At 41.0% G+C, this 14,677-nt stretch overlaps 1 protein-coding gene across 12 annotated transcripts in view; it reads left to right on the top strand.

Annotated features, from left to right (window-relative positions):
- CALD1 (caldesmon 1) overlaps positions 1 to 14,677 on the top strand; it is a 239,789-nt gene that overhangs the window by 187,566 nt on the left and 37,546 nt on the right. The window lies entirely within an intron of this gene.

The following is a 14,677-nucleotide window of genomic DNA, read 5'->3' as shown; positions in this document are numbered from 1 at the left end:
ACAGTACCCATCTTGTGGAGTACATAAGGCTGTTATGATGGTTAATTCACCAGCGTTTGTAAAGCACTTTGAGATTTTTTCATGAAAGGAGCTTTGCAAGTGCCAAGTATTAATGTAACAATGATTGGGAAATAGCCATCACTCTGAATGTTCATCCTGGGAATTTAATGGATTACACCAGGAGCCTTGGCACTTAAATATATTTTGTATTTAACAATGAATTTTCAGTTACTGTTTCTTTAAAATGTGAATTCCGTCCTGGTGAAAGGGCTCAGGTTTCAATGCCTCTGTTCTTCCACAGAACATGTATTGCAGCATGGGCAGTGGTACCACAGGCTTCTGCTACACTAGCCTAACTAGCTCCAATCACTGTTCTGGAGTGATCATTTGTAGGGCTTAGAAAGCAGCTCATTCTCCAGCCATATTCAGTCCTCTGTCTCTCTACTAAGATTGCCAACTGGGTAAAAGTGAAAAAAGCAATATCTATTTGGATAACTTGCCTATCTACTGGGCTGGACCCAGACAAGTACCATAGAAGTCCTAGGTAAGTGTTAGGTTTCAGGACAAGAACAACAGAGAAGGCTGGGAGCAAGCTGAGCACAGCAGCTCTGAGCTGCCAGTCAGGCGAGAGGGTGAATGGGCGTGGAGAATAGAAAAGTATGCTGCTGAGTTATGAACAGAGCCTGGTGAATGATTTGTTATGAGCACATACTCAGTGAATATTGCACCCTTTTCTGCTCAGAAAGAGCAAATTTTTCAAAATTGCCTGAGTGATTTAGGGCTTGTCTACATGGCAAAATTGACCAGAACAGCTATTGTAGAATAAACTATTCTGCAATTGGTATTCCAGAATAAACTCCCCACATGGAAACTATTCCAGAATAAAAGTGATTTTGTTCCAGGATAATTACTCTCCTTTAGAAGTGCACTAATTTTTCCAGAATAAAGTGTCCACACAGGTAGCTATTCCAGTCAATTTTTCCATGTAGAGAAACCTTTAGGAAACTACATCTCATTGAAAGACAATGGAATTTAGGGACCTAAGTCACACAGGCATTTCTGAAAAATGTGTCCATATTTTCTTGCAAGCAGATTGTCATTTTCTCTGATTTATTAGTTTTTCAAAATGAATGTTTGGATATTTTCTGTCAATAATTCTTGGTTCTGAGATAATTCGGTAACAAATATTTGATACTTGAAATTAGAGGTATTTTGACTGGACATTCAAGTTCTGTGGCATGTTTCTCTTCCCTAACTGGATAAGAGTAACTCTCAGCTTCAGATTTCCAGTATGAATATTCACTTATTGTGAATTACAAATTCATTTTCCATAAATATTTTATAGTATTCACTTAAAACACTATTTTGGCAAACTTTCCTGCCAGTAACCTAATTTGCTAGAATATTAATGGAAAGTAACTAATAAAGGGACATGAACAAACTTGAAGTATATGTGTTTAAAAATTCAAATGAATATATGCAAAATATATTTTGCACTATTTGTCCAGCTCTAGTTATGAATCATTGTATTGAAAGTTTGCAGCTTTTAAAATGGCCCTTTCTGTAAATTGTTGCACAAACTGGGCAAATCATAGTAACAATAGTGTGCTGTTAATAAAACTGTACATGAACTTGCATATCTTTATTGGGCACTTCATTTGTGGGAAGAATTTTTACCTTTCACGAAGGTGGAAGACATACCAGGATTAACTTTCAGAGTCACGCATGGAATGTATCTACCTATAATCCTGTTAGCAAACAACAGGATGAGTGCTCATGATTCCTGTACTGTCTCATTGAAATGGTCTGCACTGTTGCCAACAAGTTTCTTAAGTACATGAAAGAGAGATAGAGGCTTGTTTTTGAAGTCCTTTTTAAAAACAGACATAAGTTTCCCTTAAAACAAATTCTCCACGCACAGTATCCATCTAGTGTTTGTGCAGAGAATTAGCTCAGGCAAAACTTTGTGACATCTGATTCTCGTTAGTTCTTTTCCACACACCATATGTTGTAGCTCTGAACATATTTGTAATACCATTTTTTCCCTAATGTGGTTTATTTCAATTAACATAAGACTTCACAGTCCACTGTGTTTCAGTGTGTGTCATTTTCTTAGAGCAGTTGCTTTTGCGTTGTCTACAGCTTCTATTTCAATATTTAGTCTGCTGCAATGTGAGAGGGGTTGTCACCTTTTTGCAATTTTTTTTTTAGAGATTATTTTCATTTGATGTTCTTGGTGGTGAAGTGATGTCTGACAAAGTTAATTCCTTCAGACTCCTTTTGTAAAAAACAACAACACCATGCTGCATGCATTGTTCATGCAGCACAGACTTTCCTGTATTTCTGGAAACTGTGGTGGATGTCTTCAGAGACACCTCTGGCACTGAGCAATAATAAATTACTTCAGGAGACAGCACCACCCCTATATTCTCAGCGGGATCATTCAGAACCTTAGGCCCTTCTATTCACGGGTCCCAAAATAGTATTAACTCTCATCTTCGAGATTACACAAAAAATAGGCCCTGACCACTTGTAGTCATTAAAGATCATGTGGCACTTTTGGCAAGCGTGAGGGAGTTAGCCCTGCCATCCTGAACAAAATGCAGTTTGAGTACATATATTCTACACAATTCCCTTGCTTTTTTTGATCAGTTATGGTGGCATTCTTCACTTCAAGTTTTAGGTGCTCAAAGCCAATCAAAACACTGGGAAATTATTTTTTTTTTTATTAAAATTCACAACTTTTGGAACCTCACAGCTTTCTAAGGCGATGTTTGGCTGAAATGTCACATCCACCCTGGCTGCTTGCATGGATGATGGATGGCTATATGTTGTAAGTTTGTTGTGCAGCTGAGGAGTTTATGAGGGCATTTGGGTGTTGTTATGTATGGGTGGTGAACACGTGATTGAGGTTGTTCTGGATGTTAACGTTGTCTTAACTGGGTGATTTCCTTGTTTTTAGTGCATGTTTGGATAGGAAATTCACTTGAGCAACCTTAACTCAAAATTGACAAAGCTTTTTGTGTGTGTTATCTATATCGAACATGCTGCACTTGCATATTACGTCAGTTCTATTTATTTTTCACAAGGGAAATGAAATGCAAGTATTGGTGTGTTAAGAAAGCTGTCTATTTCCTAGTGCAGCACTGTCAGACTTACATGTGCACAGAAAAATCTTCCAAGTAGGAAACCAGGATGAAAAGTGGAGGAAGAGATGAAGTTGAGAGGCCAGGGACTAGGTTTCCAGGTCAGAGAGACACATTTAAATTTATAAGCACTCAGCTTTTGCGTTTCCTGGATCCTAGCTTCTTTCCTGTATGCTAATTTGGATGGGTGCATCCGATTTTTTTTTTGGTTATTATCAACACTAGAAATAAAAATAAATTTAGACCACATTATCTGTAAAAAAAAAAAAAAATTACTGCAATTACAGGCCAAAATTCAGATATGAAGCAAAAAGTGGTTTAAGCTCATTCCCATTACAGTCCCACACTACCACCTAGGCCTAGCCTACACTGGTGAAGCTTTGCTTACATTTCTCATTTCTGCTGCCACCAAGGTAGCATGTGCTGGAGGAAACTTGTGCTGTGCGCACCACAACCATAAGTGCTGCTCTGAGCAGAATTATAAGACTAGGTGCTTAACATACCAAGGGTCCCCTGGAACCCTGTTTGCATTACATCTGCTACCAGGGCTACTGTCAGCAGAGTTGAGCCAGAGGTAGGTACAGTGACTAAGGGTATGGCTATACTACCCGCTGGATTGGCGAGCAGTGATCGATCCAGCGGGGGTTGATTTATTGCGTCTAGTCTAGACGCGATAAATCGACCCCCAAGCACTTTCCCGTCGACTCCTGTACTCCACTGCCGCGAGAGGCGCAGGCAGAGTCGACGGGGGAGTGGCAGCAGTTGACTCACCGCAGTGAAGACACCGCGGTGAGTAGATCGAAGTACGTCGACTTCAGCTACGTTATTCACATAGCTGAAGTTGCGTAACTTAGATCAATCCCCCCACCGGTGTAGACCAGGCCATAGTTGTTTTGTAAAAGGCCTAGTAAAGACACCTGTGTACAATCCCTCAGGCTGTTTACATGCTACTACCATGTGTAAGAAAGTCTAAGGTATAACTGTAGTAGGATGGAGGCTGTTGATATCTTATATAACTTGTATCTTCTTCTGACATCTTGGTGGGTAAGTTATAGGAAAAAACTCCACCTACTGAATTACTAGGAAAGCTGTCTGTGCTGCACTTCTTCTCAAATACAACACTGAGCAGGCCCAGTCCTGCTTAGTATGTGAGCTCTGATAGGATCACAGCTTAATGTGTCTGGGCTGCAGATGGGATGGTTTAATTTAGTGAAATTCTCCTCCTTGCTTGTATTTAAAGAAAGGCTTGGATATCAGGATAGACTCGATGAGAGCAGAACATTTGTACAGAAATCAGTTCAGTTGGTCAGTAATTGTAAGCTATCCCTTCTGCAATGACTTCAGACACTTGTGTTTCAATAGGAGCTTGATCCACAAAGGGACTGAGGTGTTGCAACTCTGAGCATCATGGTGCCTAACTTTTAGGCTCCAAGAAAATAGAGGAACACACTGTGATCCACAAAGCCTGAGTTAGTAAGCCTAACAGAACAAGGAATAATGGTCTCAAGTTGCAGTGGGGGAGGTTTAGATTGGATATTAGGAAAAAAATTTTCACTAGGAGGGTGGTGAAGCACTGGAATGCGTTACCTAGGGAGGTGGTGGAATCTCCTTCCTTTGAGGTTTTTAAGGTCAGGCTTGACAAAGCCCTGGCTGGGATGATTTAGTTGGGGACTGGTCCTGCTTTGAGCAGGCGGTTGGACTAGATGACCTCCTGAGGTCCCTTCCAACCCTGATAGTCTATGATGCTATGATTCTATAGATGCCTAGGCCCCTATACAATGAATGGGGAGAGATAAGTGCTTTAGAAGGTGATCCACAAAAGCCAGTACTCTAGGTGGGAGCCATCTAAGCTAGCCAATGGGAGATGCTGACAAGAGGGGTGTATGCTAAGTCCTGGCCTTCTCATGGAGATAGGCACCTAAGTCCTGCAGGGAGGTACCTACTTCTGCTTAGCGATCCAGGGATCCAGAATGGGAACCTGCCACCTAGAGTCAGGCAGCTTGGGCGCCTAAGGCATTATTTGTGGGAATGAGTCAGGCACCTGCATCACTCCACACAAAATGGCAGGAGGTGCTGGTGGTGCCCAACTTGCTACTTTCAGTTCAGTAGTTAAAGTACCTTCCTGAGCAGTGGGAGATCCCTGTTCAAATCCTTTCTCCCCACCCACCCCAAGGCAGAGGGAAGAATTGAAGCTGGGTCTCCACAAACCAGGTGAGTGCTGTAATCACTGGACTAAAAGTTGTAATGTGGGCACACCTCCACCTCCTGCCAGATTTTGAATTTGGATGGGTCCTGCTAGGTGGCCTTTGAGCACCCCTACTGGACTGGGCCCTGACCATGATTTAGGCAGCTGAATGTGTATCTTCCCATGGTTTATTGCTGGAGTTTAAGTGGGAGGGAGGCAGCAATGCGCATGCCTAGAGGCAGACACTTAGGCCCAGAGGGAATTTTTATCCTGAAAATTTAGGCACTGAGTGAGTTTAGGAGACTACAGCATTCGACGGGAGTTTTGTTCCTCACAATGGAGCCAAAACTGGGATTTAGATACCTTAAACCCAGATTTAGCCTTCCAAATCTGGGGTTTAGGTGTTGAGTATCTTTGTGGATCTGGGCTCTGCTTCCTAGTCACAATCCTGTTTCACTTTCTGCCCCAGCCTGTAGCGGAGGAACAACCCTGTGTGTGATCCTGCAGTCTGTTTTAATGGAAATTTCCAGAATTTCGTAAGTGTAAATGCTGACTGAGGGTGGAAAATGGGCATGTGCCCTCTAATTTGTTACTATCCCAATGATTTTCCCTTCAGAAAGGCTGCAGAACTCATCATGTGCTTTCACTCCAATCCCCCCACCAGTTTTTCTTACGTGATTGCACCTCTGCTGAACTCAGCATCGTGGTTGACTGGAGGGTTCTGAAAATAGGCTTGTAGCAACAAAAACTTTTTTTCAGCCTTAAATATTTCTGATAATTAGCAACGGTGGCAAGGTAAATTAGTAAAAATAAAACCACATTCAAAAGTTTCACTCTCCCAATCTACTATTTCATAAAAAAATAAAACTGAAGGAATCTTTTCTTAAATTACAAAAGTACTGTACAGGAGGAATCCTGAAATCTTTGCTTGCTTTTTCATTCAGTCTTCCTTACTCAAGCAGACCTCCTGCTGACTTCACTTGGAGTTTAGGCCGAATAAGAAATCAGTAAAAAGTGAGTTACAGCTTCATTTATTATTTATTTATGTTACAGTCATGCCTAGAGACCCCAGCTTGATTCAGTGCCCCATTGCACGTACCCGCAGTGAGAGGAAAGTTCATGATTTCGTTTGCAGCAATTGTGGGTAATATTGTGAAGCAAATCCTGATGTCATGTCTTACTCAGGCTAAAAGCCCATTATTTTCAATGGTCATGTTGCCTGAAAAGGACTGAGTAAGGGTTTGACCTATTGTGGTTTGGAATATGACATTTGTAATAAACCACTAAAAAGTAGAGGTGGTCACATAGAATAGAAAGCAATTTGCTACAGTAGCAACAAATACAGCAATGATCACAATGGCATGCGCAGATGCAGAGATTAACTTTTACTGTCTTCCTTTGAGATTCAAGCTTTAAATCTTGTTATGTGCACTTCTTTGAATGGCCCATATGTAGGGCAAACTGATTTCTGGGTGAATTCCACTAAGCTTTAGGGAAAGCAGTCATAAACTAACAGTCAGTGGTTCAAAGCCCATAAGAAACTTGGCTAATTATTGTTTTCTTCTCGGTTACTGTTGTTTCTTTTTCTTAAAGCCTCTGAATTAAAACAGGTTTAATACCGTACATTGCTCATCTATTGTGGATGAAGTGAAACTGCAAACCATTATAGACTCCACATGTTGAGAGAATTACAAACTTTACTGGGACACTTCCAACAAACCCTTTTATCTGCATATAATATATGTTGGAGGCAAAGTTGACATTATTTCAGTAGCTGAAGGTTTTTACCCTTCATGTTTACAGCCCTGCATGCGATTTGTGCTGAGGTACTCAGAGGCAATTTCCAGAGCTATTTGGATGTGGTCAGAGAATCTGCTTGCATTTCACATTATGAAACAGATCATCAGTTTTCTGCCATGAAAAAATAACAGGGGCACGCATGAGTCATTTTGCCTTTGTACACAATAAGGCAGTGATATGATATGCTGGCTTCAACTGCAAGGTCTGGGTTTTAGGACCTGGATCTAAAGATAAAACAATTGTGTCATCGTGAACCAGGGAACTGTGGGGGTGAAAAGGGTGCTGGATATGCCAAATTACCGGGAAAAACTGAGGCCCACATTTCAGTGGAGGTCTCTGATTTTGGAAGGCAGGATCTATCCCAGGGGCTTAAGCACAGTTCTGAGCATACAATGCTTACCTACAAACATGTTCCTCCTTTTGCCTTTCTCCTGCTATTAGGCAGGAATGACTAGGTAACCACAAAGTAGCATTCTCTTTAATATGGAATCACTTTCCCCTGTGATCATTGGTCTGCTGATCACTTTTTTATACATTGTGCCAAAATGTGAAACATTCTGCTTCCACTCTTTGCAGATTCCCTTAAACGGATGAATGAATCTGTTCTTTCCTTAGTTAAGAGCAAGGGTTTAATGCGCCACCACATCAAAGGGGAACAAACCTCAAAGAATGATAGATACAAGCTGATCTGTCAGAAGGAAATTTTCTTTCCCATACTTATCTTTTCTCTCACAGAAAAATGCAAGGGGCCAGATCCTCAACTGATATAAAGAGAGGAGCATCTGGCTTAGTATGGGCTTTCATTTATTGCTGTAGTATACCCTATTTAACATTGCCAGTGTTTCATATTGATGCCTAAAATCAGCAAAAATAGGAATCATGAGGAAAAGCAGGATATTCAGGATGCAAAGACTGAAAGAAAAATACTTAGGGCCAGATGCTGATTCCCTTACTCATATTGAAAACATATCTCTACTTAGTGAAAATAATGCCTTTAAAATCAGTGAGGCTACACAAAGTGAATAAGGACATCAGGAATAAGAAAAGCTGCAATTGTGCAGAAGACACAGGTGAGACCACCGTACGTAAAGGTCTGCCATGCTTTTCATTGCCCCTGGAGAGCTGCACTGATGGAATGCGTATGTAGTTAGCCCACCCAGAATATGTCCTCAAGGAAGATCTTTGAAATAGCTAAGAAACTGTTGACAAAAAGACCAAAAATACATGAGAAACAGCAGGGGTATTGGAGAAACAAAAAGGCAAAGTCTTGTCAATGGCAGGAGATTCATAGTTTTTAAGGCCAGAAGTGTGTTCATTCAGTTTGACCTCCTGTATATCGCAGGGCATAATAGGAGCCCAAAAATTCAGGAAAGGCATCCAGTCTTGATATGAAGACAGCAAGGGATGGAGAATCCACTGTGATGTTGCACTCTATATAATTTTAGGAAAATATGCTAATGAGTGTGAATATAACGTAACTAGAATATGCTTCATGCAAAAGGTCTCTTGTAAGGTATCATTGCAAAGCTTATAATCTACTGAGTGTGGTCATCCTATTTGTATAAATGTATCACTCTTGTATCTGAAACTAGAAATATGAACTATAACTCTACGGTCCTATTGTAGTTATGCAAAGTGGTGTTTTGGAATCTTGATGGCTCCCATCAACCAGGACAATTGACTGTGGATGGCTCTGTTTGCTTGCAGGCCTTCCTGTGAGTCAGGCTGGGAGGAATGAAGGCTTGGGGTCTCACAGGACATGTGACCATGTCACCTGGTACTGAAATCCATCTTAAACCTGGTGCTTTTCCATTTAGAAGGAGGGGTGGGGACCCAGAGAGACAAAAGATTCCCGCCTTGTGCAAAAGATATATAAGGGGGTGAAACAGAACAAAGGGGGCTGCAATCATAAGAAATCCCTTAGCTACCACCTGAGCTGGAACAAGAACTGTACCAGAGGAAAGAATTGTGCCCAGACTAGGAAGGCATCCAGTCTGTGATAGAAGCTTATTGAAACATCTCTGAGGGAAGATTTTATCTGTGTTCAGTTTTCTTACTGTATTAGGTTTAAACTTGCGTGTTTTATTTTATTTTGCTTGGTAATTCACTTTGTTCTGTCAAACAAGTGAATTAAGTGGTTCCAAGTAGTAGTTCTTGCTACTACTTGGAACCACTTAAATCCTACTTTTTGTATTTAATAAAATCACTTTTTACTTATTAATTAACCCAGAGTAGGTATTAATACCTGGACGGGGGAGGAGGGGCGGGGAAACAGCTGTGCATATCTCTCTATCAGTGTTATAGAGGGTGAACAATTTATGAGTTTACCCTGTATACGCTTTTTGCAGGGTAAAACAGATTTATTTAGGGTTTGGACACCATTGGGAGCTGGGCATCTGAGTGTTGGAGACAGGAACACTTCTTAAGCTGTTTTCAGTTAAGCCTGCAGTTTGTGGGACATAGTTCAGACCTGGGTCTGTGTTTGCAGCAGGCTAGCGTGTTTGGCTCAAACAAGGCAGGGTTCTGAAGTCCCAAGATGACAGGGAAAACTGGCTCAGAAGTAGTCTCAGCACATCAGTTGGCAGTCCCAAGGGGGTTTCTGTGATCCAACCCGTCACATCCACCACTTCCCTTGATAGTTTGTTCCAATGGTTAATCATGTTCACTGTTGAAAATTTGTGCCTTATTTCTCATTTTAATTTGTCTGATTTTAGTGGCCCACCAATGGTTCTTTTTATTATTTTCTCTGCTAAATCCGATGTGAGAAACAAAATCTTGTGAGTCAAATTCAAAAGCATAAGACATAAAGATCTTATTATTAAGTACTAAAATTAATGCACATACAGATAATTATGCTGGCTAAGCCAGGATCCCTATAGTCATGATTCTGAGTTTCCACTATAACCTCCTGCTTTCACTTACACGTCTCTCTGAAACATTAACATTTCTATGCTAGGTCCATACACAAAGGTGAATCTTTTTTTTTTAACAAGTTTGAGCAGAATCGCTGCAACTCTTTTTGAGTATGATGGTGTAAGAGGAAAAAATAGAATGTTTCTAGTAAAAAAAAAATGTAACCACACTTTTTAGGTAGGGCGTGAGCAAAACAGCTGAAGTTTGAAACATGAAACTTGACATAAATGTAACTCTCACTGGCAACTTGTGCTTTTGCTAGATTTGGGAAAAAAATGGATTGTATTTGTTTATACTCATAGTTTTGAAGTGTGTCTGTCACAATACAAAGTATTTGCACAATAAAACATTAGAAGCATATGCAATAGTAACTATAAATTGACAGAATATCAACAATAACTAGGGTTGCCAACATTGTATTTAAAAATAAAGGACTTTTCTCTCAGCATTTCCTCCCCACCCCTTCTTGAGATATTATTAATTATTACAATAATAATTAATAAGCAGTACTCCACTACATTTGCCAGGGATATTTCTTGCTACTTTTTGCAGCATTCAGCAACTCCTGATCTTGTTGTACAGAGATGATAAAATAAGGGGTGTCCCCTGTAGTAAGGGACTGTTGGCAACTGTAACAATAACACAAAGGGAACTCCCCAACCTGTATAAAAACAGTTCCATCCTCACTCCACCCATCCCCTCAGGAAGAGCCTGAGTAAATAGACAGGCCTTTCAATGAGCACTAAAGGCTAACTAACTCAACTCTGATGGACCCAGTTTGCGAGTTAAAACTGGTGTCAAGGGTCTTCTACTGAAGTCCCTCCTCTGGCACCAGCCTCCAGCCGTACAGATCTACTGATCCACTGTCTTGGTGTTTAGATACTAACGTTCTACATGCCTTAGAAATAAGCTATGCAGATAGCACACATACCAGTACAGTAATTGGATGTATACACTGTCTGATCTCATTCCCCCCGCTGAAACACACAGAGAGAAAGCAGTCTCCAAGATGTGCAGGACCCAAACTATAAAACGTTTCAAGATAACAAAATTATAGCCATTTGAAAATAGCTTACTGGACATGTGCAATAGAAAATTTTATTAAGCCTACAGTCGTGCATGTTTGTGCGGCTGGTTCAGTGTGCATTGGTTGGTAGAGTGAGCATGCTATTTCCACCTGTGGTGGTATTTTCAAGGAGAAGAGAAAAAGGCTTACTAGTATATGGGGGACATGCTGGAGGGAGGGAAGCTGGACCATTTACAAAAATTCAGAAACCTTGGGGCTGAGAGTTTTGTTCTGAAATTGTTTGCACCCCTCTGGCTCCCTGCACCTAGAATCTCTGCTCAGACCCACAGGTGTCTCTTTCGTTCTCAGTTTCCCCTCTCTAGTGGAGTGGTGAGACCAGCTTAAGTTTGTCACTTCCCTGTCACATCTGGATTCCTTGGCAATCTCCGCAATTAAGACACCTATTTTCCTGCTTTTGCCAACCACTGAATGAGGTTCGTGACAAGTTGGGTTAGGTGATTGCTGATATTTATTAATATAGTTTAAATAATAACCCTGTAAGGATTTAGAACCATCAGGTTCAGCTTATAAATAATCAGTGGAACTACATGTTTTCATTGCAACCTTCTTCTGCCTCCCCTTCCATTCCCTGATGAATTCCCCACATTCCCTCCTCTTCTTTAATTGCATGTTGTATTAAATAAGCCCGTAAGTTCTTTTTAGGGCAGTGACCATGTCTTCTTATGTTTGTACAATGCCTGCTACAGTGGGCCTCCCATTTTGATTGGGACATTTCAGTGCTACCATAATATAGATAAATACAAGTAATAATAGTAATATAACATACGAGAGCTGGGCAACATTTTTTAAAGAAACTCTAAACCAGAAAGCCTGGGATGAGTTTGAGGTTTGAGCTGATTTGTGGTTCCAAGTGGAAACCAACTGAAGCCTGATGGTATTGAATGGTTATGGCACAAAAGCATTCTAACCTTGGCTGAGATTCCCATTCAGTATTTTAGCTTTATTCAAATCCCAAACTCAAAATAAAATGCAGAGGGTACAAAATCTTTATGAACCAAAACCTGAGAAAGTTTGTGGGAGCCTGTATAAACCAAAACCATGAGTTTCACACACAGCTGTAGTCTACAGATCTGTCATATAAAGTCCTATGATGACACCTTGGCTCTATTGAAGTCAATGGGAGTTTTGCTTTGACTTCAATGGGGCCAGGATTTCACCCCTGGAGGTTTAAAAATTATTCCACCTGTTCTGCAGTGACAAATGTCTGTTTTTGCAGGAACTCAGTGTTAATCAATAGAATCCAGATTGTAGAGTAGGAAATGTCCTGTGGGGCAAATGGAATTTTTGGTTTCCAGTATTCCACACACACCGTAATAAGGTATTATAATAGTAATAAGGTCTTATTACTAATGATTAACAATAGAGCTACATTAACACACTTCAGGACTTTGACACAGCTGAATGATCACAGATTACAATTTATTTTCCATGTCATAAGCATAGAGAATGTAATCAAAGAAGCAGCCAACTTTCTGCTCTTTTCCTATCATCACGTGAATAAAGAGCTCGTCATCTTTGGTAGAGAGGCAGGAGGCAGTTTCCAGCCATCTTCCTTTCATCTGAATGTTTAATAAGATGTATCAGGTGTCAGAAAGTGTGCAGTACCTGTTGAGTGCAAGCTGTTTTCTCACCTTAATATAGCAGAGTAGCTAACGGAATACAGAGACTTACCTGGAAAGAAACACTTATGCAGAACATGACAAATGGATGTAAGGTTGGTTAAGTGCGGTTTGTGTGGATTCAGCATATCAAAACATCTCCCCAGGGGTGGATTATAGAGAAGTAACAAAGGTTATTATGGTTATCAAATAGCCCTTTCCCAGATATGTAGAACTGAGGTCTGGGCCTCTTTATTTTGTTATTTACTATTTGCATTAAAAGTGTGCTAGATGATTGACAGCATAAATGCAAAGACAGGGTTTTCGCCCTAAAGAGCTTCCAGTCTAATTTTAGATGAGATGCAACTAGTGAGAGGAACAAACAGTGTGGGAGAGAGAGTGATGAAGGACATGGGTTGCTGCAGTCACATCACATCAGTGAGTACGTAGTTACTCACGTACGGTGGGTGCATGTATTGGTGGTTCCACTGGAGATGTTTATGTACTTTTAATGGTAAACTGCAGCGGAAGCCCGGGCTTGAGGCCAGGCTCAAGCCTAACCTCCCTTGCATCTACACTACAATTGCATTAACCCAGGGCTCACACCCAGGGTCCCACAGCTCTGCAGGGCTGGAGGGTCCAAGCTCGAGTTAAGCTATTGCTTTGCAGTCCAGACGCAGGCCCCACAATTTCATGGGGGGACTTCTTTAGTCCTCTCTATCCCGACAATCTGCAATCCACTCTACTGAAAACAGAAGCCACACACACACACCCCTTTGCCAACTGCAGCGGCTCAGGTCTGCGTTGTCCCATTCTCTTCTGATCACCGATCTGCAAGCACACTCTCAGAGAGCGTCCTGAGTTTGCAATGGAGAACGAACCGATCAAACCTTTTACAAAGCGAGGTGCTTTCTGGTAATGTGCAAGGTGGGCAGTAAAGTTTTCCCACAGTGCACCATGATCCTAGGGCTAAAATGGCCACATTTCGGGGAGGGGGCACTTGGGACTCTGGGATATGGTTACTTTGACTAGCTCGGTGCATTATAGTGTGGATACCAGAGCCCTAGGTTCAAGCATAGGTTAGAAAAGTCTTAGCATAGAGTTAAAATACAATGTAGACACACAAGCCCAGGGTTCCCTAACATGAGTCAGCTGACAGAAGTCTCACTAACCCTGGGCTTACATTGCAGTATAGACATACTCTTAGTTGCTTCTTCAGGCATCAGGGAGGAAGAGAGATATTAGGAGGGATTTGACTGAGGCAAGGTTGGTAGTATTTGTGAACTGAATACAGGGGCACTTGAACACTTTTGTATAGTGGGGGATGCTGAGAGCCATTGAGCCAAACTGTAAACCCTGTATATGATGGAAACCGCTTCAAGCTTGGGGGTGCAGCAGCACCGCTAGTTCCAGTACCTATGGCTGAATGTGGATGGCATTTCGTGAATACAGAACAGTGTGGAAAAAGATATGAAAGAGGTAGGAGTGGGAGAAGGCGCTTTATAGTCAGATGAATGGATTGTCAAGCACACAAATGGCACTTAGGTGCCTTACTCCCATTGATTTCCCTATTGCCTAACTCTCTTTGAAGGTCAATGGGAGTTGAGCATCCAAGTTGAAAATCTATCCTGTAAAGGATTCTGGAGAAATTTTCTTAATACCAAGGGTGCTAATTATATTGTGCCTACCTATTCCCTCCTGCATTTTCAACTGGAGGAGTTTTTCCTCCTATCTTAACTTTTGCACAGTGTTACTGGTTTGTAAAGGCTGCTGTGTTTTATTCCAGAAATAGTTGCATTTCTGAGATGAGTGAAGTAGTCCATTGAGAAACAGCCTAGAAAGTAATTTGGGACATTTCTGGATAAAATACGCTACAGAAAACTAAGATACTATTAGTAATTATTGCTATTGCATCTACTAATCAAATATTGAGGAAAAGTAATGAATT

Source organism: Natator depressus, chromosome 1 (genome assembly GCF_965152275.1).
Source record: "Natator depressus isolate rNatDep1 chromosome 1, rNatDep2.hap1, whole genome shotgun sequence".
NCBI classification, from domain to species: domain Eukaryota; kingdom Metazoa; phylum Chordata; order Testudines; family Cheloniidae; genus Natator; species Natator depressus.
The sequence above is the reverse complement of the archived record's forward strand: the minus strand, read 5'-3'. Positions and strand labels throughout refer to the sequence as shown.